Source organism: Anser brachyrhynchus (assembly GCF_964034855.1).
Source record: "Anser brachyrhynchus genome assembly, chromosome: 12".
NCBI classification, from domain to species: Eukaryota; Metazoa; Chordata; class Aves; order Anseriformes; family Anatidae; genus Anser; species Anser brachyrhynchus.
Genome location: NC_137707.1, coordinates 2183887 through 2209661, shown reverse-complemented (window position 1 = coordinate 2209661; position 25775 = coordinate 2183887). Strand labels below are relative to the sequence as shown.

General features: G+C 45.5%; 1 protein-coding gene across 3 annotated transcripts in view; it reads left to right on the top strand.

The window, feature by feature from the left end:
• Positions 1 to 25775, top strand: part of ZNF469 (zinc finger protein 469) — a 201070-nt gene that overhangs the window by 9799 nt on the left and 165496 nt on the right. Inside the window, exons 2-4 of one of the 3 annotated variants that reach the window (XM_080552051.1) lie at positions 296 to 337; positions 6560 to 6622; positions 11518 to 12276. The exons of 1 other annotated variant lie outside the window; for it this stretch is intronic. The gene's annotated coding sequence lies outside the window, so the exon portion shown is untranslated. Of the gene's footprint in view, positions 1 to 295; positions 338 to 6559; positions 6623 to 11517; positions 12277 to 22171; positions 22191 to 25775 lie in introns of those variants that run through there. One more of the 3 variants, XM_080552053.1, reaches the window with a different exon arrangement.

The window sequence follows — 25775 nt, the reverse complement described above, 5'->3', positions numbered from 1 at the left end:
TGGCTTGTGATTTCCTGGTGTGCGTGTGCGTGGGTGGGAGGCTGAGCTGTGGTTTGGGTTAACTCCCTCTCGGTTCAGTGGTGCTACTGTGCTGCACGCTCCGAGTTAGGAGGGATTGCGGCTGCCTCAGACGTGCAGCTCATCCCGCTCCTTCCCCTGTTGTTTGAGCGATGCTTGGTGCCAATCCCTCAGCCCTGGGTCTGTGAAATCTCAGAGTGTAGAAACTGCCGTGGTTTCAGGGGGCTTTTCCCTGGTAGTGAAATAGCTCTCGCTTTTCCTCTTGTTTCTCACAAAGCCTCGTCCCTCTTGGTGTAGTGCTCCTCGGTGTCATCGAAAGGTACGTCTGTGTGGGATTGCTTACAAGCCTCTTCTTAGAGCTTCCAAATGCTGGCAGGTGGATGTACCGAGGGTCTTTCTTTTTTATTGCTAGATGTTGATATTATCTTCTTCTGTTCCTCTCCTTTTGAACTCGTACGCTCAATTGAGGCCAATTGCCTCTTGCAGTTTTAAATAATTCCACGATTATTTGGTACCTTCTGCTGCTCTGCTCTCACTTGGAGAGAGCAGCAACTTTCTCCCACTGAAAATTGTCTTCTGTATGTTGCAATAATGAAACAAGTGCAAGCCCTTGCTGCTCCTTGTGAAACGGATGAGTTTTGTTTGTCTCTCCTCTGCATTGCTGTATTTTATTTTATTTTTTTCCTTTTTTTTTTTTGTACCTGCGATCTGCTCTGCATCAGCTTTCTCTCTTCCTCACTCTCCACATCTGGAAAATGGGAACAAAAAGGCTTTTTGTTCTCTCTAGTAAAATCATTGTGAGCTGCGGATGAAAAGCAGCTTCTGGGGCTGCTCCAAACCCCTTGGAAATTGTTTGAGAGAAGACTTCCTTGGATTTAATGTCCTTTGGAGTAGGTTGTGATGTTCGCCTCGCTTTTGTTTAGAAGTCTCTCGCTTTCCTTTACCCAGCAGTGTCTTCTCGTTGCAGCTGCAATAAGTGGAGAGCTCTGCCACCAAACGCGTATAGAAAAATAAATAATAAACCTCCTTGGGCTGTGCACATAAACGTCCTAAACAGATGCCTTTAACCTTTGTGGCCTAACTAAGGATAAGAACTGGCGTGTTCCTTCTCAGATAAGAAGGATTAAGCACCGTTATCAGTGTCCTTTCTGTTCCAAAGTGAGCGTTTCCAGCACGTCATAAAAGCAAGGCAGAAAAATAGCCAAATCCCAGAGCCTTGCATCGTCTGTGGGTTCCTGCACGAGCCAGTGGCGGGGTCTGCAGAGAGCTGACCAAGAGGAGGAGAAGAAAAATAAATAAATTGACAAATAAGAAATGCTGTGCTCGTGCAATAGCATCTCTGTGGTGTAGGTGTCTGGGAGCTGGGGCAAGGCCCCGGTTGCCTTGCCCTGCAGACACAGCTGGGCTGGTGGGAGCCCCCTCCTCAAGTGATGGCTTTGTGTTGGGAGAAAATACTGTGAGCCTGCTGAAATGCGACTTGGGTAGTGCCTCGGTTGTCCCTGATTCCCTATGCTGAGTCTTTTCTGTGGCAAAGGATGCGCTGGATGGTTTGCACCCGAATTCTTTGTGGGCAGCATAGTTAAAATATAATTATACTGCTTATCGTTCAGTAAAAGCCTGTCTTTTGAGAGCCGTCTTTTCAGGTAAGGTGAGGGCTTTTTCTTCTCTTTGTTAGCGATCACAGCTGAAATGGAACATGGTGCTGTGAGCAGCTCTCTGCTCACCTGTCTTCTGCCACGCTAACAACAAAGAAAAGGAAAAGGGAAGACTTGATGTTCCCTCTAGTGCCAAGAACAACGAAGAAGGTCATCTTAAGTTTTACTGGCTTATTAATTCAAGCTGTTAACTTAAAGTACAGCTTTCCCAAGCAATGGCACAGCCTAAAAATGTTCCTCATTTGTTTTTTTAGATAAATAGCTCATACAGTGAGATTGCAATCTCTGGAAGAGATACTGGGTCAGAGGAGTGAGGGAGATGCATGTAATAAAACCAGAACCGTGGTCATGCAACTGATGCAAATAGAAAAACAAAATAAAACCCTTTGCAAAGCCCTGGACAGGAAGCTGGGTGCAGCTGCTTCATTGCTGCTTTTGGTAGGCACGTTCCCCATCAGGGCTTTTTTCCTGTCCGTGCACATGGGTGGTAACAGGTCAGAAGTGGCTGTGGCTATTTGGATGTTGGATATGTTCCTTAGTATAGCCTGGTGTGGCAAGGAGCTCCTCCTCCAATGCCATAAAAATAAAATGGGGCGGGAGGGATGTTTGCTTGAGAATGAATAAATCCCCATGGGCTGGCCCCTGGTCTTGTGTCCTCCCCCTGCTGCATCTCCTGTGGCTGACGCTGCAGCTCTAGAAAGCAGCACCTGTGTTGTTTAGTAGGAGCGATATCAGGCACCTGTGGAGACAAAGTGCAACCAATTGGATTATATTTTTTTTATTTTTTCCTTAAATGGCTGCAATTGGACATGCAGGACTCAGCTCACGCCTGCAGGTTTTTTCCTGGTGTCTCTGGTGGTGTCTTGGTGTCCCCTCTCAGCACCGTGCAGGTGTCCCGGGAGGGTTCCTCACCAAACAGGAGCTGGGGTTTAGCAGAGCCCCGATGGCTCCTGCCTGCTTTGGGCGCTGCTCGGCACCGAAGGCAGCGTGCTTTAGCTGCTCCGTGGCAAGGCGAGTGCTCAACAAGGAAAACCCTGGCTGTTGCTTCCATTGCAGAAGCAGGAATGAAAACGGAGGCACAGATGGCACGTGTCCTGCCCAGCCTGGGAACGCAGAACTTGGCACCAGATCTGCCCGCCCAGACGCTGTAACGTTGCTCGGTTTGGGTGCCAATGTCAATCTGCTCCCCTGACCCCCGGGTTCTCGCCTTTCTCTGCCCCAGGCCTTGCAGCTGCTGGTGCCACAGCATGTACAGGAGCTCAGGTGGGGTCACAGCCTGCATCCTCTGAGGCCAAACGGCTTTGGGGGCTGGATCTGGGGGCTGTGGGGGGTAGAAGGCTCAGATGTGATGGGTAAGAGAATTTGTGCCTTTGACGAGAGGGCCGGGCTGTCCCTGCTCCGTTCTTCCCTGTGGTGGCTTCCAGCATGCTGGGGACAAACCTTGGTGTCCTGGCTCACGGCATCACCTGCGCTCCAGCAGCACGAGCTGACGATGGAGTGGAGGTTATCAATGGCCAGCGAGCGAAATCCTGCCCTGTACAAATGCAGGGGTTTAAAGTGTAGTTTGTTTTCACAAAGGAATGAAAACAAGACTTTTCAGAATGAGTTTTTAGTTTTTTTTTTTTCCCTCTTTTGAATGGAATGGAGACAAAACATTTTCTTTTTGGATAGCAAAGGCTCCCCTCCCACCACTTTGCCTCCCCCTGCCTCTCTGGAGGCAGCGAATGGCTCACGCCGGACCTCGGATTCTTTTCTACCAAATAATGTTAAAACTAATAGATGTCTCTGTGGACTGTTTGGGCAGGAAAGTTGAAGTTCCTTCGTTGCAGCCAAGAGGAACCATGTCCTGAGTCCTAGTCCTGAAAAGCTGGGATGAGAAACTGAGTTTCCAGCCAGCAGAGATGGTCCCGCTTAAATCCAGTGCCCCAGCAAGCTTCCCGTGGCTGGTTCCCATTTCGCACGGTTCCCATCGCACTCAGGACGGTTGCGGCTTACGGCGCAAGTCCTGGGCTGGTGGCTGCGCTCCTGGGTCCGCTGCTGCTCGCTGCAGGACCACGAGCGAAGGGATCGCCACCGCCTGCAGGGAGAGGAGGACGCCTCTCCCTTCGGAAGAGCAGGGTAGGGAGCGCTGCGTTGGAGCTGCCGTTACCAACCCGTGGCATAATCTTTTTTTTTTTTTACTTCTTTCTTCATTTTTTTTTTCTCTTCTTTTTTTCCCTTTGAATAAAGGCAAAACCAGCCTTGTTTTTCCAACCAAAGCTTAAAAGTGCTTTCCGAGTGTAACTTCTGGCTCTCGGAGTCTTTGAGAGAGTATTGAGTTGCAAAAGGTGGTGGCTGCCAGTTCCTATATAAAACACTGCATTAGTCAAAAACCCCTTTGGAAGCGCCACTGATTAATATATCAGTTCCTAGGAGAGGACGCTGACCTAGATTTTGCTTTCGCTGTTTAGGTGGAGACTTGACTACAATGTGGCTTTTATCTGTTCACAGAATGGATTTAGAGGATGTGGAGTCTACAGAGAGCTTTTATTTCCTTTTAAGACCATTGTGTTCGAGTGTGCTACCATATGTTGGTTTTTTTTTTTTTGATCTCACTTGCTGATCATTTCAGGGGTTTAGAAGGTCAGTGGTTAAGAAGCTTATCAGCCACCTAAGAACGGTCGGGGAATCCTTTAATTTGCACATTTTTCATGGCATAACTTGATTATCAGACACCTGAAAGACACCGGAGGTAGAAGCCGGAGCAAATATTTGCTGGGATGAGCAGGTTTTTTTTCCTGTTTGGTCTCTTTGAAGTTCAGACATGTTAAAAGCATGATCATAACGCTCGTAGGCAGGCATTTCTTATCCGGCTGTTTTTGCTGGGGGAATATAATGCAATGTGAAAGGCGTTTATATGGAATTTCTGGAATAGCATTTTATAGGGTGGGAAAAGCAGGATGTCTGCAAAAGAGTCCAGCCCGTGAATTCGCAGTGAGGGCTCGCTGGAATCGAGCTGCTTTGCAGTTGTAACTCTTGTGCTGCAGAATCTCAAAGCCCTTTCGATGCCTCAGTGAGACTAAATTCCCAGCGCCACCAGCCTCCCCGTCCTTAACCTGAGACTAAAAATCAGGTGTTTCTGCAGTCCCGTGGATTTGAACCATCGCAGATCCAGGAAGGAATCGATCCCCGATTGCCAAATGCGGGAGAACTTCCTTGGCTCGACTCCTGTGGTCGGGGAGATGGAGTTGAAATGTGTGATGCTGGGGTCAGCACAGCCCAGGTGCTCCTCTGCAGGTCGGCGCTGGTAGCGGGGCGCCGGTGAGGAGGAGGAAGGGGTCAGCGTGGCTGTTCCACTAGCTCTTGCTGCAGCTCCGTTGAAAGGTTCCCCTATCTGCCTTTGATCTCTCTCCGCTATTAAGGCAGCGTATAAATTGTTCCTTTGAATAGTAATATTTACAGTGAAGTCTCTCTCCTTTTGGGCAGAGGACGGTCCAAGCACATTTAAGTCTTGATTTCATTAGCGCAGTGCTGCAGTTCATCAAACCCCATAAATATTTATCTTTTCAGCATTCTTTGTACGATTTCAAAACGCTGGCCGTATTCGAACGGGACACTTGGCGTTGTTTATTGTGCAATAGCTTTCTGTTTGCCATAGATACGTTACAGAGCAGTCTCCGATGGCCATAATGAATGGGGAGGCACGTTCTCTCCCAGCCGTGTTTATAAACCTGGTAAAAGCTGCCTCTGCATCAGCGCTGCGGGGTGGGAGGGAAGGCCAGTTGGGGATTCCCCCACCGAGGTTATGAGTCAAAAGGATTTATGGCTCCGCCAGCCCCGCACACTTAGAAATCATGAGTCAGTTGCTACAAATCCCGAGATGTACAATAAATAAATAAACGGAGGGGTCCTTCGCTTTGCCTTCTGACGGAGGTTCTGCGTAAAATCGATAGCTGTCCTCTGGATTTCTCTGCCATCCCAGTGGCTTGGGATTTATCCTTTAATTTTAAGGAACTAGCTAAAATTTTCGGTGTCGCGTGAGCCTTTGGGTGTTGAGACTTTAGTGCTGCATTTGATGTTTGGAAACTTGTGGGTGAGATGACGCGAGCTGGCAGGGTGGCTTTGGGCGAGCAGCGTGGGGTGAGCGTGCCTTGGCCGGCCGAGCACGGGGAGGCTGTCACTTGTCTGCACACTGCAGGACAAAGAAAAGACCTGCTCATCTCCAACAGATGAGCAGCTTACCTGCCTTTTAGTTGCTCTTGAGCTTAAAACCCTGTTCTTGCTGCTCTAATGAAACGGGTTGGTTGCAAAGCCATTTGTGTTTCTGGAGGACGCTGTTAATGGAAATCACAACCCTGTCCCTGAAGCTTCACATGTTTGCTTACATCTTTTTACTGTTTCTGATTTACTTTTTAGTGCTGAAATGATTAAAACAAAATAATAAAACAGTCTTTCATGAAGGTTTTTACAAATTTCTGTGGCGTGAATGGAATGTGTGGTTGCTGCTAGGGTTTGTGTTATCAAGAAATTATCTGGCGGACTTGATGCTGACATAAAGGAACCAGCTGCTGTAGAAGCTTGCTTATGAAACTTTCACGTTCAAGTCTTTTTTTAAAGCTTTAGATTTTTCTTCCAAGCGTTCTATTTGTTAGAACAAATTTGTTATGTTTGGAGGATAGAAGAAGGCTGAACAATCAATATTATTGCAGAACTTAATAGCTGTTCCTTTACAGGACAGAGTAAGGCTCATGGTTGCTTTAAAGAAAAGCAAACAAAAAACTGCCTGTGCTTCTTAATGAATGAGTGTGCTCAAAAGCTATTCTGTTGAAAGTTTTAATGAGTTAGAAGGTTTTTATTTTAAATACTGAAAAAGTATTGATTTTTTTTCTTTGTCTCTTTCTGGGCAGAATTATTGATCCAATGCACTGATTCTGTCCACCGTGCGTTCCTCTCCTGAACCCCTGTACCAGGTGCTCCTTTTCTTTCATCACAAGTGTTTTAGGTTGCAAGATTTTTCTGATATTTCTTCACATTTGATACCACTTTAGAATGGTCCCAGATCTTCTAATTGCTGCAAGATGCTTCTGCTTATGGAAACCAGAGAGGTGATAGGGCTCATGGAAATAGGGACTGGATATTGTGGTGTTCTGGGTGAACTGGGTGGTACAAGGAGGTCTTGCAAAATGTCTTAGATGGAGTCCTTATATTCTTAATAACAGACATTTTTGAGGAGCGTGAGATTAGGGCTGGATAAAGGGCCCTGCTGATTTCAGTTGCGTTCTCACAACCTTCAGTACTGTGCCTGTGAAGAGGGGTTGCGCTGACTTCCAGCTGCTGCTTGTTGCAGATGCAGCGTGGCAGGAGGAAAGCCCCAAGCGTGACCTGAGACATCCCATGCTTTTTGAAGTGTCTGAAATACTGCAATACATTTTTGTTAAACTGATCGTCAAACTCTTTTCATCACTTTAGAGTTATGGTATTCCCTGGTGACCGCAGAGTCCAAGGCAATGCTGAGTTCTGGCTATACAATTAAATTGCACGAAGTACTTCACCCATTTATGTGATAGTTTTCATATGTTTTCTTATTGGTTTTTACTACTATACGTTACATTTAACCATTTCCACTTGGAAAACGCATGTTTGGCTGCAAAAGTATAGAGGGGAGAAGAAAGGGAGTCAAATTTGTTCTCTTCCTGGGCAGAGGGAAAGCAGAAGAGCTGAGCAAGTAACGCGGCGCGTAGGCACCAAGCCGCTCCTCGTCACGCGGTCAGGATCGTTCTCCGTGAACTTTTTTCCATCTATAATTCGCTGATCTGCTTTGCTGGTATTTTTGACCACGCTGCTTTGTTTATTCCCCAACCGCTTCAGATGAGCAAAATTGCGTTGGCAAGAACACTTGTGGGAAAGCAACATCACGTTGCATACTTGTGCGAGTAAATATTCACAAGAGAATCCACGTCTGAAGCGCTCGCACGGCCATTTGCAAATTCTCTTTCGATTACTCACCAAAGAGACTTGTCGAATGTTTATAGCTGCTTGGTGGGCAACTGGCAAGCAAGTTGGGAAGACTAGTAATTTATCTAAGCCTTTCATCGTCCAGTCCGGGACAGAAATGAAAGCATCTGGCCTGGGTGACGAATTGAGTGGCACTGGTAGTCCAGGCTCGGAGCAGCTCGTTGCTGTCCGTAACAGCTCGGGTTTGCCTGTGCAAGCTATTCATTAGAGCTAAATGGTGAAGAAACTTGTGGAAGAATCACGGTCTGTTTATAGATTGTTATGACTTAAACTAAGAGCTGGATTTGCCGGATAAATGAACAGAGAACAGACCAACATTAGGGAAATATGAAGACTTTATTTACCTTTCAGTTCTGAGTGTTCTTGAAGCAATTACCAGTTAATGGCTGTGCTTCTGGAGAGATGGTATTGAGTGATGATTATCTCGTGGGATTCCCAAATTCTCTGCTCCAAGTGCCCTGTGCTGATGGATGCTTTTATCTAGTTTTCTGCTTCTCTTCTTGCGAAGCACTGGGAAAAGCAGCTCTTGCCTTTGCTACCCAGACAGATGGGGCTTCCCAAATGAGTAAACCAGTACTGCTTGACTGGTTGCTCTGTTTTCCTGAGAGCTTTCCTGTAGAGGAAAAGAAAGCACTAATAAACTGTTCCAGTTGTGGTTCCTGAAACAAAGGTGGGTTTTGGTGGACACTTCATAAATGGGAGCCAACTGTCAAACAGAACTTGTCTCATTCTGTAAAGATTGGGTTGACAAAGGTTGGTGAAATACACTTAGATAGTTTTTTGGAAGTGCTGGACTTGAAGCTGAAGAAAGCAATTAGCATTTTACAGCATCAAGCGCACATACCAAGTGGATTAAGAATTGGCTGATACATCTGAAAGAAGTCATTGTCAGGGAACCCTTATGAAATAAGAGAGGTTGCTAGCTGGGCTTTGTGGAGTTTGGCACGTTGTTATTCCATCGTCTCATCAGCAACCTAAAGTCAAGATAAAATTACTGCTGATAAAGCTTTTGTACAGCTCATGCTTTGGCTGGAAAGGGTGCAGTGGTGAGCAGAGAAGTAATGCCATGCGGTCTGGAAGGCTTGGAAAACTCAGGCCATGGAAATAAAATGTGCTTTGATGCAGATGTAGCTCTACATCTGAGAGGCAGGCACGGGGCACCTATGGCACTGTCGACTCTGCTGCAGAGTCTTTGCAAAATGCCTTTGTGAAGGGGACAGGACAGTAACTGAATGAGCTCCCCAAGCCCCAGGCTGGCAAAACAGCGGCCATGATGATGCTGGGTTGCATTTTCAGGAGGGCTCTGTGCTCTCCCACCAAACCGTGTGGGTTTGGTTGTCTTTATTTGCTGATAGCCCTTTTAAAAAACAAAGTCAGTTTGGAAAAGAGCTAGGCAAATGATTTGAGAGCTGGGGAAAGTGAGACGTTTAAGAGCTCTTAATCTACTGAATTTGTGGAAAAAAAGATGAAGTGATTTGGTACTTATGCACCGGGATAATTTTGGGGGGGAAAACTTTGGAAACAAAAGGAAAAGTTATAATGTAAATCCTAGCTGGAAGCTAAAACCAGCACATTCAGACTCAGATACAAAGCACGTGTTTCTGAATATGAGTACAACAGAGGATTTGCCCTCTCTTGATGCTTGTCAAATCAAGGCTGTGTGCTCAGGTGCTTTAGCCAGAACCCAAATGAAGCTGTAATTGTAGGGCTTTAGTTCCTGGGCTTTACGCAGCCAGTGCCTGGGTGAAATGTAACGGTTGGTGTGATGATATCATGGTCCCTGCAGGACTCAAACGCATTTGTTCATAAAGCTTAGAAAATACTGTTTTATTCCAGTGGAAAGGGCTGGTGTTTCTTGATGTTAAAAGGGGAGACTGACTTGCAACCCTGATCGTTTCCTTGGCTGGGAGCGTTGGTGCAGCCCCCCTTGTCTCCTCTCTTGTACCTTCACCAAAGGACTGAAGCAGGTGGCGTTAATCACGCTACCAGGCACAGGGCTTGGGGATTTTCTCATGTCAGAGAGTATGGTAAATAATAACTAGATTAAAGACTGGCCAGATAAAGTAGTTTGTTATTAGGTTTGCAGAGCTGTCATTACAAAATGAATTTTGTGCAGTCTGTGGCAGCTTCATGCCTTGCTCCAGGAGCTCTGAAGCACAGGCAAACTTCTCTTTCTTCCAAGGCAAGGGGAACTTGCTGTATTTTTCCTTCCTTTCACATCTGTCTGATCCTCGAGACCTTTACATTTCAGGTACCATTTTATTTCTCACTTTTTATCAGAAGAGATGCTTCTGAGGCAGAGTGGTAATGAATCTTCTGCCTTCTCCACTCCCCCAATGCCCATTATTTCATTTACCAAAAGAAACGCTTCCTTTGGAGAAAGCAAATATTTTAGGCCTTTTACAGCAAAAAGGTGGAAAAACATGTTCAGGTCAGATAAGTGACTTGTGGTGACTTCTTGTGTAGCACAGGATTAGAACTATATTGTGGTGAAGCTGGGGAAGTGATCCCAGCCATGCTGTGTTCCCTGGAGACCCTTAAACGTGCAGTGCATTTTTGGCAGCTCGAAAGGTGCCCGCCTTGCTTTGTGGTCAAGTTCTGTGATAATAGAAGCAAAACGGAATTGAGTAAGCAGGAGATTCCTCACTTTCTGGTTTAATCTTTGCCGTTGTTTTAAATGGTTTCCAGATCAGAGGTAAGCGCCTCTAAGCAATAGGTAAAATGTTATCCCTCCGCATTCCTCCGGAGTAAGGATGAAGGATGCTGGATGTTTGTTGCTGTGATGTTATTACCCCTGGAGCTCATGTGGCCCAGAGACAGCGGGCTCAGGCTCCGTGACTCGTGATTAGGGGGTTTGGTGGTGCTCGTTCTTCTCCGCTGTTGTTTTTGGCTGCTGCTGGAGAGGAAATACCTGGGTGTTGTCAGCTGAAATGTAAACAGAACGTCCATCATCAATCAGGAGTCATCGAGGTTCATCTGCTGGAGCGTTCCCTCGTAACCACGGGAGAAGCAGATTAACGTGAAAAATACTGATGCGTGCATGTGGTTTTGTGCATTTAAAGCTAACCAGATGTTTGAAACATCTTTCTGAAACGCAGTTGATGATATAATGACTCCACAGTAATACAGAGCATTGGCAAGGGAGACATGAATATCCCTCAGTGTGGCATGTCGAGATGAACTCCTGATTCGTAGGCTTGGATGAGTTCAGGAAGTTCACAGGCTACCTAAGGACAAAAGATTTGTTCCAGGCTTGCACTTTGTCCTTGGTAACTTGCAGCACTGCTGGACGGAGAACGTCTTCAGGTTACTTAATAGAAGAACAACCTCCACTGGACGATCAACTTGGCACTCGCAGGAGGCCTCTAATCCAGAAGCTTTATACAACACTTCTGCTGGGAAGTCCCTTCGGTAAATAGGACGGGGGGATGTGGATGTGGATGTGCTGGGCTCCCTGCGCTCCCCAGCGCCTGCCAGCCCGGCAGCGTGCGGCCGGGGCGCCCGACTCCACGTGCACTGCCAGCCCTACGGCGAGGGGCTCTTCTTCCTCTGGCACACAGGGAGGAGGAAGCCAGTGAAAAATGGCCCCGATGATTAGATAAATAGGCTTTTTGGCCTCTTACCTGTAAGATTTAGAAAGCTATAATGTGAAGAAGGGGGTAATAAAATGCTCTGGGGTGCAGGTAATTGGATATGAAGGCATTGGTCCAAGTTCCTCAGTGAGAACAATGTTATTGTCTTCAGAGAAGCTGCGCATACATTTCTTTTTATACCAAATGAACAGATAGCAATTTCCTGCCTCGCTTACATTTCAAGGCCCCAGTCTGCCTCTGCCTTTTCCCTGTTACAGAGATTCACGGCAGCGGGAGGAATGCAGCATCTGTCAGCGGGCTGCGGGAGAAATGAAGAAGCCTAAAACTGGGTCCTGACAGGAGGCGGATGGATGTCTGTGTTTTAAATAATAAAAACGTCTTTCCTGTTAATTCGGCTTGGGTGAGCTGCAGGGGAGGGAGGAGGGCTGTAGGAAATATCGTGCTCCTGTTCTTGGAGGGCAGAGACTGTCACAAAGGCAGCAGGTAGTGGAAGGGCGGCAGTCTGGGGACAAAGGCAAAAGCATGGCCCATGCGGTCCGTGGCAAGGTAAAGCTGGAATGATTTTCCTCAAATGAACTTCAGCAGCATTTAATCTGGAGGAACTACAGCTCTGTGTGCTTTCTAACCTCTGCTACACCTGCTCGCTGCTTTGCCTTTTTGACTCTAGCAGTTGCTTCTGTCCCTTCCACTTCTTCTGCGTGCACTTGATAGCAGACCAAGATGCTTGGGGTGTTGACACCTCCTTTCTGCCTGATGCACAAGCTTGAGGCCCTGTGGTGTCACACTGATTTCTGGCCAGTTACATTACCCCTGGATTCAATTAGAGATTGATTCAGTCTCAAATATGCAGCCAAGTTTGAATTGCTTATCCAGCCTGGGTTGGACCTTTCGGGCTTTTGAAGCTCTTCGTGCCGTGTGTTGTCTCCGTGCTGATAAACCCAGCGCAGAGCTGGTGTCTCTTGTGGGGTCGGCTCCGATCTTGTAACCTCTGAAAAGCGTTAACAGTGATAACTGTGGTAAGATAAATGGCTTGATTTTTTTTTTTTTGCATTTTTGGCAAGGAATGGGTATCGCTGGTCAGCGAAGTGAAGGCTCACCTCAGGTGTTTGAAGATGCGGAAATAATTGGCAGGTCTGCTTCCAGCTACGCAGCTAATTCTCCAGAGAAGGTCTAATTGCTTGGCGCAAGCACAACGAATCTCATCTGCAGTGCATGATTAACGTGTGCTTCTCCATCCCCTGAGCCTACAGAACAGTGCCCTCTTGTGTGCAGCACGGAGATGAGCTGGAGGGGATAAATCCTGCTCGGAGCTAGCTGTGCTCTCGGAGTGTCGGTGAGAAATGACGTCCGCCCTGTCACCGTGCATTGCTCTCCTCATTTCTCCCTGGTTTTGTGTGGTGTGATGGCTGTAGAGGCTTTCGAGTACTGAGAAATCTGAACTATGTAAGCAAACGTGTTCTTTTAAATTCTTCTAATCTGATAACTCAGTGCACTGAATGACTTGATTTGCTCTAGTAGGGGGGATGAAATGCCTGAAGGTTTCACCTGCTTTCTTCTGACTCACTTGCTATGGCTAGCACAGATATCAGCGATTTGCATCCAGATTGCAGCAACTGTGCTAATGTGTGAGAAGCTGGAGATTAAGGTGTAGGACATGATCTCAGAACAGTGCCAAAGGAAAAGATTGAACATTAATACATGTATTACACATTTTTTTCATTATCGCTTGAGATCGTAGCGGGGCTGTTTGAAATGCACAGCGAAGTTGTAGTGCTTGGTTTGCCATAGATTCCATGAATGAGATGAACCTTTACGCTGTGCAGCTCTTAGCATGATTTTCCTTTCAGTCCTGGCCTGATGCTATGTAAAAAGAAATCAATCAATCATTTGGGTTCCTTGGGTTCTCTTCCAAATAGCTAACAACTCTTCTGATCCATCTTCTGCTTCTCCAGTCACTTGTCTGAGTAAAGGTATCCTGCCTAAAGCACTGAAAGGCTTTATATAGAGACTTTATATTTCTGTATATAGCTAGATATGAACAAATAAACTTACAGAGCAGTACGCATTGTGTGGACGAGGGAATTGGAAATACAGTAGTGCTTTCTGACTAGTTTTGCATCAAAGGCACCTGAAGATGGACACACGTTGGGCACGGTGGATCAGAGGTGACTGCACGTGGTGTGCAGGTTGGCTGCAGCATGCTGCAATGTGCAGAGTGCTGGTAGAGGAAAACCTGTGCCGGGTTGGGCAATGGTTGCTTTCTCAGCATACTTGGAAATAATTAATTTAGGGGTAAGACTTAGAAACCTTGTAGGAGGTTATAACCCCGTTTTGCTGGTGCTGTGGAAAGAGCGAATAGAGATTGGTTTTTTTTTTTTTATCATGTGCTATGACTGGATCTATTAAATCTCTTACAGGGTGGAGGAATGCATGTTAAATAAAACATGCTAAATTTGGGCACTTCCTGGAATTGGGTGGTTTTGCCTGATTTTTAGGAAGGGTGACGTGTTTAGACAAGGCATTGTGTCTTTGCAGTCTGGTTCCCTTTGAGCTTTCTCATATGGCTGAGATTTGATGTTCAGCTCCACGATGCTTGGAAGAGCCTAAGTTGGAGATGTCACCCGTGGCAGCGAGGCTCTGTTCAGCAGGGCTGTGTGCGAGGTGCAGCATCTTCCCTTCTGGAAGCAGTGAACTGCAAGTGATGGCATTCCCCACGTTTGGTCCTGTTTTACTCCTTGCATCAGCCGCTGCTTGTGTTTACGAGGATGCAGCTTCCAGGATGGGCCTTGCCATCCGTGGTCTGTTGCTTCTCTGCTCACAGCAAGGGAAATCCGCACTGGCTCCATGGGAAAAGCATCCAAGCTCCTTTTAGGCTCAGATAACACGCACAACAAAGCACCCTGCAGAGCAGCAGCCTCGTGGAGCCAACGGGGTAGCTTGCAGGATTTTCCCAGCGCGGAGCTGGAGCCCTGGCTGGGCTGGGTCTGTATGTGTCAGAATGGGAAAACGGGCCAGGAAAAAGTCCCGGGAGCAGTGGTGCTGTGCCCCAGGAAGATGCCAAGAGACTGAGAGGTTTCTCAGGCAGAGTGCTGGCTATGGAGGTAGGCTTGGAAATGTGTGCAAGGAAACTCTCCTTCTGTTCCTGCTTGAGTCAGGGAAAGATGACTTGGCATGCACGTCTTCTCAGTTAAGCAGGAAGCTACTAGACTCTTTCTTTTGGAAACCAGGCAAGAAGATCCTGAATAAACCCAACTGTGCAGGTTGAAAGGGCCAATACTGTACAATATTGTGCCTCCGATTCCTCTGCCCGTTGCTTAAATACCAGGGTCTCTGCTCTGAGCTTGCCATTGAATCCAAAACGGAGCGATGGCGTTAATCCTGCTGTTCAGCCTGAGGACCTGTGCACCTTGGAAGGGGTGCGGAGATCTCCAGGTGGCAGCCTCTCTGACTGAGAGGCTGTGCTCATGCCCCTGGAGCATGGGTAGTCTGTGGTGGTCCGAGGAGGTCCAGCAGCGCGCGGAGGGCGCCGAGCTCTCAATTTCCTGTTTTTGATGTAACACCAGAACCAGCTCCCCGACCGCTGCGTCTGCACGTAAAGGCTGTAAGAGCGATTCCGTGTCCTTATAATCCTGCTCCGATAAAAATCGCATCTTGACAAATGTGAGCACATGAGGACTGAAGACTTTTATTACAATATCTTTTTAATTATCACAGGGGGGAATCACATTTTACAAACTATAATAAATTGAATTTTATTATGGCCTGTGTGTGAGGACTTAATAGATTACATTAGATGCTAACCAAATTCTTTTTCTTTCTCTAAGGTTTATGTGTAGCTTGTTGAACTCTAGAAAAATGAGCTGTGAATTGAACCAGTGGGTTACAGATATAGTCCAAATTATGGTTCATATTTACGGTTTAGATTAGCCTAGTTTAATTCCAGATTGCAAACATTTTTAGCGTCTGTGAAATCCAAACCAGGCAGTTATGCTTTATTAAGATTTAGCTTCTACTTTTCTCAATAGGTAATTTGTTAGGTCTCAAATCCTGAATTACGGCTGTTTGTTTTGGAAGGAGCTTCACTTATTTTTCTCTTGTTTGTACTCGTTGGTAATCCCTGTGTTATGATAATTCAGGGCTCCTGTTGAGCCTGCTGCCATAGCAGATACGGAGAGAGGGTTGCTTTTGTAATGAGGAACATCTGCCCTACAGTAGTAACCACAGAGTTATTGCACATCCCTCTCAGGACCTGAGATGGGAAGAGGAACTGGTTTATTCCCTTCATTTTCACAGGTTACAGTCACTGTGATGGTCAGTCCATATAAAAAGATGCCTGAGGTTCTGAATGCTGTCGTTGCTGACAAGATTTACAAGCAAACGTGTGCTGGGTATCAATTTCATCTAAGGAGATGCTGGTATTAGGGGACGGTCTCAGTGTGAAGTTCCCCCAACCTGTTCTGTGTGTTTTAAAAAGCCGCGGACAACAAAACCCTATGCTAAATAAATGCGAAGAAGTAGGCTAAAAAATCTTGCAGATAGAGTGGTGTGCCAATATGATCAGTTTTGTGCATCCGCTTTAATTGAATTCCCTAGGAAAACTTTGGGAAAGAGAAAAGAAATCCGATAAAACTATAGAGAAGGGCAGACGTTTTCTGTCCCAACAGTTACAGCAAGCATACACATTTAAGAGATTATTTTCATATGCATGCAGTCATCTTAAAATTCTGGAAGGGAATGGTTTGTCTGTGATTTATAATAAATTATTCATCCTTTTTTATTACCATAATAATCGCTTTTTATGGTTACCCAAGTGAATGCTATTATGAAAGCACAGAAAAATCTATTAATTATTTTCCAGGATTTTATAGCATTTAGTTTCTTCCTAGAGTTTTCCCATTCTGTGGATTTTTGATGTTATCAGAAAGCAACGCATTTATTCTTTTCTAAGATAAAAAGTCTCTAAGCACATTTATTTTGCGTATTGTGCAACAGCATTGCTATTTGCAGAGCTAAAGAAACATGAGAATAGCTTACTAGGGAAAGTGCCAGTCTTTTCAAGCATTGCTGGGTGCTTCTCCCCTGTCTTTTGGTCCCAAAAGCAGTATGGATTCTGGGTGTACTTCCTTTAGCCTCATATATATATATGTATGTATATGTAACTATTTTTGATTTAAAAAAAATGAATCTCAAATGGGGGGCTAGGTTCTTAAAAATAAGCAGCAGTGACTTGTACCAGGAACAAATGGAAGTAGACTGAAATGGAGAATTTTTCTCCTTTAGTAAGGGGTGGGTTTAATGCTGTTTAGTAGGCATGTGGAGGGACAAAATTTGAGCTGATTTTAATGTAGAGGTTGCACTAAACTTATAAATAGGTTTTTATAATATAGCTATCTGGGATGCTGAAGGACTGGACCCCTTACCACACCTCTATCGTGTTTGTTGAGGCTTTAAAAATAGGTAATTATTTAGTGGATCAGCAGCTCTGAGTGCCATTTATTGCTATGCCTTTGGGAATTTATTCTGCCTTAGGAGCGTGGTCTACATTATTGCACTGTAGTGCAACTGGGGTATGTAATAGTTCTGGATTTTGAATTAAAAGACTTAAGAAATATCACTGGACTGGTATACGGCTCCTGGTGTTAGAAACTCTGCAAGCATAAAAAGGATACGTGAATCTTTCTTCTCGACTCTCTTGTTTTTGATGGGCTGCATCTCATTGAATGCAATCTCCACGTTGCATGTAATGCTAATTTGGCCTGTACCTAATGGTTGGCCAATTGCAGAGGTCAGCACTGCAGAAAGTGGGACTGAACACAGGGAGATCTCAGCACAGTCACGTAATAACAGCTTTGGAGCTCCTTAATGCCTGCAAGTCAGATTGAATGAAGCTTCCAAATCTGGCTGCTTGTCCTCCATGTAAAAACAGCTCTTAAATTCAGTTGCTTGTTTTGCACATTTGGGTCTCCTCAGAGCGAGCCTGTTGGATGTACGCACGCAGTTCTTGCATGACACCATTCAGTGATGAGATGTTAAAGAGTAAAATGAAAATAAACGCCCAACACAGCTGGGAGGTTGGATCTTGGTTTGTGCTCTATCAGTCTGATTCAAGAGTCTCCCCTGCTGTAAGCGTGTTTTCTGACCCCACATAATCCGGGAGGTCACGGTTCAGCAGTGCATCTGAAGCACATTCCTAGGTTAAGGCATGGGGCTAACTTTGTTGAGTCCGGTGAGACTGGTCTTATGCTGAAATAACACGCTGAACTGGAGCCTAAATATCTAAGAAAAAACATTCTCCAAGAAACCTTTTCTTTGGAGCTTGTTTTATACTGTACATCTATTTGGCCTCTAAGTGCCGTAAGGGTTGGGAACATGTCATCTTCTGGGGGTTGTGCAGAGCCAGATCACTGCTTAACACAGCCATAATCCTGTCATCTCCAGTTTAGATCATGTGCGTTTCAGAGAAGGAGCTCCTCTTTCTTTTCTGTATTAGCAGAGCACCAAGAGCCCTGTCAATGCTCAGTAAATCCAGCAGCCTCCTGGGAGTTGGTCTTTCTATTCAAGTGCTTTTCTGCTTTAGGAACGATGGAAGAACTGCATTTAATAATAAAGGAGAAGTGTGCAAGAACAGTAAGGTAGCTTTCTGCGATGTGTCCACTGCATAGTCCATGGAAATAGCAGAGAAGAGCAATGGAAAAAAAAAAACAACTTTGCTTGGGTGAGGTTTGAAAGGAGCTTTCTGGCAAGCTTTGAAGACGTGTGACTAGCCAGCCAAGCGAAGAAATCTAAAATTCCTTTCGATATTGGAAGAGATGGGGAGGAGGAAGCTGTGTCTCCAGGATAGATGACTGGGGTATGGGAGGGTGGGAAACCGAAGAACTGTGGGTTACATATAGGGCTAAAAGAGGAAAGGATGGCCAAGGCAGTAGAAGGAGTATGTCCAGAGAGACGTGAATAGAAATAATCCAAGAATGAGGTAGGAAACACTACCCTAACCAGTTTTCCAGTTGCAAGATGCAATATTTCCACTTGTGACTGGCACACGGTGGGGTAGAAGTGTCCTGGCGTGGAGCTGACACTTCCTTCGGGAGATGCTCTGGGAGGTTTGTGAACTGCCCGTGAGTGATATGTTGAAATCCTGACATACAAAGTGCTTATGATTCAGGGTAAGTATTGACTTGATGCCAGTCTATATGTGCGTCTCTCCAAGAAATAATGTCACTCACGTTGGCACTGAGCTGAGAACTACAGCTTTTAACAGGCTTTGGAGAGCAAAACAAGAATGCAATACTAACTTGCATGCCTAAAAATGGTCTAGCCACACAACTTAGTTTGGATGTCCTGGCGATTATATTTATCTACGGAGATTATTCTACCGCTTTCAGGTAACTGCAGTTACCACAATATTCTTCTCTGTTGTACAGCAACAGAGGAAAGAGCCATACAAGTTACATCCCAAGTCACGGTGTTTTTTCATAAACCAAGCCACGGAAGACATCATCTGCCTGAGTTAAGTTGATGTTAATTTAAAATAAGTGTCAACATTTGTTAAGAAATCAGTGGGTTTCTGGCTAAAATTGACAAGAATATTTCAGTATTATAGCTCATAGATGGGAAGATCAAGTTTCATTAAGACCAATTTTTAGAAATCTTTGTCACACAACATAGGCATGCCCAGTTTCAGCTTTCCTGTGTGTTCTTCTTTGCATAAATCACTGAGCATTGCATTTTGCCCTGGTGTGCTCTAGCTTTCTAGAGGTTGACTGTCCTGGGTGTGATTTGAACCTGGATTTCCAATTACCCAATTAAATATCTTAAGTGGTTGGGTTTTTTTGATTCTAAGGAAATACGTGAAAGGCCTTGAGCCCTTATTTAAGGGGAATGGGCAAATTCAAAGTGGTTCTAGTGCATCTGCTTCTGCAGTGCGTTGCCGGTGACTATGCTGGTCTGTAGTCCAAGTCTTCACATTTAAGAACTTCTTAAGAAAAGACTCGGACTATCTTAAGAATTTAAGATAACGTGAAGGTACTGAGTACATGTAGAGTCTCCTTGCCCCGGTGTTTACTCCCTCTTTCCCACCCAGTAAATGCTGGATAAGTGCACTGTGCTTAATTTTATGCTGCTTCTAAGTGGGTCATTCATTTCCTTCTTGGTCCTGCCTCCAGCAGTAGGCCAGCAGGACTGGGAGATGCAGTAGCCTTTTGGCCACGTGGTTTCGTTGTTGGCATCTTTTCAGCTTCGACGTGGCATTGGAAGGGAGCGCTGTTTGGGTGCTAGGAGGAAGCTGAAAGAAGCTAATAAGAAATGAATTCTTTACTGACAAATGCCAAGTAAGCCACAGTAGAGGGAATAATTGGAGCTGCTTCTACAATTTTTCTGTTCTAAGTTTATTATGTTAATCGGGAAGAAGTACTTAAACTTCTTTGTGGTTGCTCGATGTAGCCTTTGGCTCCGTACACAACAGTGGTTAAAAAAAGCAAACAGAAGTGTTAAGAGGCATACAAAACACATGGAAAAATATCTTGCCATTATATAAATCGGCTGAATGCCTTTGCCTGAAATATTGTCTTCCATTCTATTAAGTTCATCTCATAAGGGACATAGCAAAATAAGAAGGAATTCAGAGGCAAGAGAAATGAAAAAGGGTTAGCGTTTTAATATTTTGGAGCGGTTTCCCCAGAATTAATTTTAAAATCATTGGAAGGGGTATAAAGCAGGGAGAGAAGTTGACTAGATGTTCTTTCTCCGAACGTGCAACAAACGACATGCCCAGTTAAACTGAATCAGCGAGCTGGATTGTCTGAGGGCCTTGTGTACCTTGCAGCATCACAGGCATGACCACGAGCTCCACAGGTTGTCCCTGAGTTGTGAGTTTAATGAGGCTCAGAAAACACCAACCCAATACCCAAATATTTAAGAGTATGATGATCAAAATCTAACAAATTCAAGAAATATATCTTTGTATTTCTTGCTATTAGCCAATTAGGTAAACTGTTACCTCTGTGTCTGAGCATGATTTTTTTTAATGTTTACTCTCACGATTTGGAGGGTTTTCCTCCTCTTCACACTGTGAATGCAGGCAGAGATCCCCAAAGTGTGAAGGTGAAGCCAGCACAAGAGGTAGGGCAGTAACGCTTTGGCATATCCTAGCAGTTTGGGGAAAAGATATTTTTACCTTTTGGAATTTCTTCTGTGAGCCAGGGCTTCAAGCACTGGACAGACTCGGGGATTTGGGGGGATTGAGGAATCCCATAAGCCAGTGGGTTCTCAGTGCAACTTCTCACCATCCTCTGAGGAACATGCTGTCTCTTATCGGTCCCCTCTTATCCATTCTTCTGCTTCCATCATCTTTCATCTGCCCTTAATTAACTTTTCCCATTCTGCTGAGTGTACGTACTTCAGAGATTAATGTAAAAGGGAGTGCAAAGTTTTCAAGAGAATTGAAAATCAATTTCTCTGTCTTCGTGTACCTGTCAGGGATTGAGTGCCGAGGCTGGAATTTGTCCTCCGATAGCTGATGGTATCACCCCTACCTAAATCACCTTTCTAGCGCTGCTTAAGATATATTAGCCTTAGCACCCTGGCTGCAATCCAGTTCAAGTAAAAAGCATTTGGTGAAACAGGAAGCAGCCTCTGCCTGTGAGAGCAGAGGATCTGAAGGCGATACTGACTCCTCCGTGTCTGGTAAAAGCGTGGTCTTGGAGCGAGAGGAAGCAAGGTACACCCAACTTCTGGGTCCTTCTCTATGAGAAAAGCCAAGCCCGTGCCTTTAGGAAAAGGGCTGAGCATCAGGCCCTTCAGCTAGACTTACTCAGCTGCTGATCTCTGGGAGCAAGGGGAGGTCTGTTTCTACATCTAATCTCTTGCAGGCATGTGATTACAACATTTTAATGATCATGGACTAGGTCAGTTTTTAATTAGCTGAGTCACATGATAGGCTTTCACAGTGCCAGCAAACTCTTTCCTTATTGATGTCTAGTCTGATGTTACAAAACAGCAGCTGTGCCAGTGAAATCATAGATTTATGGGTTAAATCCTGTTGTGCAGCAGATCGTATTTTCCAATCCCAAGCTGTTCCGCTCTGATCTGCATGGGGCACGGTGGATCTAAATTTCAGTATGCAGCAAGTCTTTCTTTTGTGTTCGGTGTTTTACGGAGCATGCAAAGAATAAGAAAAACAAGGCTAAAAATTGCTTGGGAAGTTAGAAGCGGGGAGCTGTGGATGTTGCAAGGAATCACATGATGCTGTGGTCCAGGGGAACCAAATGCCATTACTGATTGAATCACATGTTTTTGTACTAGTAACAACCAATAACACCCCTCTTCCCTCCAAAAGGGCTAAATATAGTCCCAGAAAACTGCAGCCAGTGAGGATTGGCACCACACTGTAACTTTTCCACAAGCCCTGTGCGATGGCCGGTGTACGATCCTGCTGTTCCAGGAGCAGATGGCAGAGCAGGCTGCAAACTTCTGAGTCAGTCAAATTCCCCCCTTCTCCTTTGCTGCAAGGAGGGACGTATCCTGTGCTGGCTTTACGCGGTACTTCACATCCATCATCTTGCATTGGAAAGGGCAACTGGATGACTTTGGTTTTCCTGGACCACGTGTGGAACATTGCAGTCCCCCCTTTTTCCCTCCCCGCTATGCGATGGGGGTGGAGGAGCTGGTCCCGCAGCAATTAGACAGGCCCCGACCCTTCCAACTTAGATGCACAAATCGATTTTCCTAAATGTACATCTCAACACTCACGCACTGTACACGTGCTCCACTCTTGACCCTTTTGCATGCTAAGTAGAAAAGTTTTCCATTTATTTCCAGGAGGTCTGGAGATTTCAAACAGTGCTGTCCCTTTGAGCCATCCAGGTCTGGAGCGTATTTAAGTGCCGAAGTATAGCCAAGTTTGAACACACTGAGATCTCTCAAAAATGTGCACGTGAGCAAATCTTTCCTTATCATACTCTTCTGCTGAGCCAAGGAAGAAGTCCCTGGTGATGTTCATCTCCAAGCCGGGGCAGGAGATGGGGAGGGTTTAATTCTCCCTCAGAGTCTGGTGCTGATTGCTTGTGAAGTCAGGGCTTCCAACCTGCTGTCCCAAGTCTCCATTAATTTAATACTCAGAGATTTTATTTTACCCCAAGCCAATTTACCCAAAGAGAAGTTGGGTTTTTATGATCTTGAAGGTCAGCAAGCCTTTGCCCTCAGAGCCTGATCTGGGATTGAAGTTCTTGGAAGCTTTTGGAGGGGAGGAAGAGTTGAGACTGTAGATTTTGTCCCCTTTATTTGCCACAGATGTCCTCTGTTGCGTCCTGTTTGTTGTCATCCAAAAGATGCCCTTTCAGTTGTGCTTCTGGATAGGAGAAACTTGCTTGGCAGTGTCCCTTGGGGATGTTTGTGCAGAAAAATACGTGGCTCTGTGCAGGGCCCAATTTGGTGTGTGCACGCCCCATGGGTGACTGTTTCGTGTTCAGCATAACAAAGCCTCTGTTCCATCCCATATATGTTCCATCCCATTTAGCTTCAAATCTTCTGCATCCAATGACAACTGATGGGCTTCTCCAGGTCTTGACTTCAACCCAGCTAAGATCTGTTTTTTCTTTTATGAGTCTTCCAAAAAGAATTATACAAGATCACCAAAGGCAACTGGATTCCTAGTTTAGGTGTGGGTTTTGTGTATGCATGTCTTCAACCCCTTTCATATTCTGGAGATCCACCCATCTGTTTTACTGAGCTTGGGGTTTTGGAGCATGGTGTGATTGTGCATAGGAGTCTATGGCTGCAGATGTCTTCCCAAAGGTTAATTTTTTTCCCAGTAGTTAATTTTGAAGAGCATGGGGTGTGTGTGTTTCTACATGTACGTTGGTGCGTTACTGGTGGCTATACAGACCATGCAGCAGCCGGGGGATAAATAACAAAAGACGTGTGGTCAAATAGCTGTTTGTGCCCAAGTGGTTTAATTTTTAGAAAGCTATCTATTCTGGGCTTTCCCTATTCTTGCTTTCCTCCTAACAGAGGGGAAACTAAACCAGCATCATAATCTGCTGCAAAACCGAACCTAGATTACCTGAGTTTTGCTGTGCTGCTTTGACGTGTTTTGTTTAACGGGCTGACATGAGTTTGACTCCCAGACTAACCAGGAATCCAGAGCAATTTGGGGAGTCTGTGGTTCTGAGGCACTAATGAGCATCAAACAGTCATTTCTTAGCACGTGTAGTACATGTAGTCATTTCTTAGCACACGTAATGTTATATCAAGGCAACACACTTCTAAGACAGGTAACTTCTAGGTACTGGCATGACTTGTTGACTCTCCTCACCTTTCCTTGCAACATAGCTGGCTGGTAGATAGCCAGCTAGCCCCACATCTCCCCTGCTCAGTTTCAGCCTCCATTGCCTTTATTTTTGAGATAAGGAGATGCTGCAAGCACTGCTGATGGCTTTGGCAGGACCACCACTCACTACTGCAAACGTTTGTTGTTGGGCTGAGTGTGAAAATGACAATTTTCACAAAATGACACACTCAGCTCTCACGTGGGAGATCCGTGGCTGATAAGTGTAGCACAACTGTAAGCAAGGGCCCCCAGAAGGGAGTATTGTAAAGCTGCTGTGATGAAATACAGCCACCGGCACCCTTCTCCCCTCACTTCTGTTGGGCAAGATGCTTTTGAGACCAGAGTGTATTTGGTTTTGCCTGCAGGAATGAATGAAGAGCAGAACTTGAGAGAGTTTGTTTGATGGTGTTGTTTTTTTTTTCCAGGGCACTTGGAGTTACTCTTTGATGTTAGTGGTTGTGCTTCAGTAGAGCTCAGCTTTCTTGCACAGAGATTTCAGCGAAGTATTAAGTTCAAGCTCAAATACACGTACGAAACAGGATAGAGTTCCCACAGTGAGGCTTTCCTGTTTCTGGACAATGCCAGTGCCTTTCTTGAGAATATCTTTTCACCATCCTTCCTTTCCTTTTCTTATCGCTCCTGGCTTTGCATGTGGATTCCCCAAGACAGGAGAAGGCTCGCGATCCCAGTCATATCTATTCCAAATGTTTTTGAACATGCCAGTCAAGAAGGCACTGCAGCATAGGGGAATATGAAATATTTTGAGTGTCCTGCTGTAGGTCTTGCCTCTGTAAACAAAAGTCATTCCAGAAGTCTTGCAAGGATTGATAGGATCAGGATGTGTTTGTTAGCTTGGAGGGCTGGCTGAGATATAGCAGTTGTAAGGCACCCCTCAATGTGATTTGGGAAGTGGAATCTGCTGTTTTCTGTGGGGAAAGAAGACTTTGAGAATGAGGAGAGACGTCTCAATTTGAGATGTATTTCCAAAATGAAATGTTATGGCATTTTTCTAGTGGATGCTATCTTTATTTCAGTATTAGTGAAAAGAAAGTACCCAACTCTACACATGTATGGGGTGTAAAGTGAAATATTTCATTTCACTTGAAGGTTTTTTTTTTTCCCCTAGACTTTGCTGCATCTTTGCAGAAAGCTCAAGATTTTCAGTTTTTTAATTTTTTTTCCCTGATCTGGATTGAAGCCACATTTCAAAATATGAATGTTTGCTGCGATGGACCTTACCTTCTCCGCAGTGCTGGACTTCTGCTCAGACCCAGCTTCAGCAGAGCAGCCCACAGCTGGCTGTCACCGGCACGGCCGGGAAGCTTACAGGGGTTTGCAGCTGCACCCGCTCAGACGGCTGCACTGAGCCCGTTCCAAAAGTCTCTGCTTTCAGCTCCAGGGGTGTACGCTACAAATGATGAGTAGCTTTTGTATTATGGTCCCACCAAGGAATGCTGATCGTGAACTCAGCTCCCTCGGTGGTGGGTATGCGGTGTGTTTTGTGAGTCTGAATGCTGTAGGACCTTTGGGTAACTAAGCCTGGTTGGAAAGCACAAGGCCACAAGCGTTATGATAAGGTAGGGAGCGAGTGGACACACCTGAATGGGCTTGTTTGCAATGGGGCTGCTCTGTGGATGCTGGAAGAGCATCATCCCAGGGCATCTTTCCGTTGCTCTCATTGGGATCAGACCCCGAGCCCTTGCGAGGACGAGAGCAGCTCACCCGCTTTATGCAACTGACATCCCGCTCTGGTTTCTTGGCGTAATATCGACACACCCTGTTTTATTAACGCGGGGCCCTTGGGAAAGAAGAAGTTGATGGGGTGGGGACCCCTTGGTGTAGCTACGCCAGTTCCACACCCACTCTTCAGCTGGTCTGCTAGCGATCATCGTTCTGGGGAGCAGCGGACCAGGTCAATTACTCCATAACAGCTCCGTCTATGACTCTTCAGTCATGCAGCTGTATCAGAATTACAACAAAAACAACCTCAGTTATCCTAGTTGGATGTGAAAGTAGACGCGTGTTCCATGAGAAGCGGTGATGCCAGAACGTGGAGGTCAATGTTGTTCAGTGTTTTTTTGGCAAAAGAAAAACCTATCGTATGGAAGCCGGTGCCTGGGGAATCTACATGGAGCAGCGAGATGAGCTCTGTGCACGACTGGAGATAATGGGGCTTGGGGAGATGGTTGA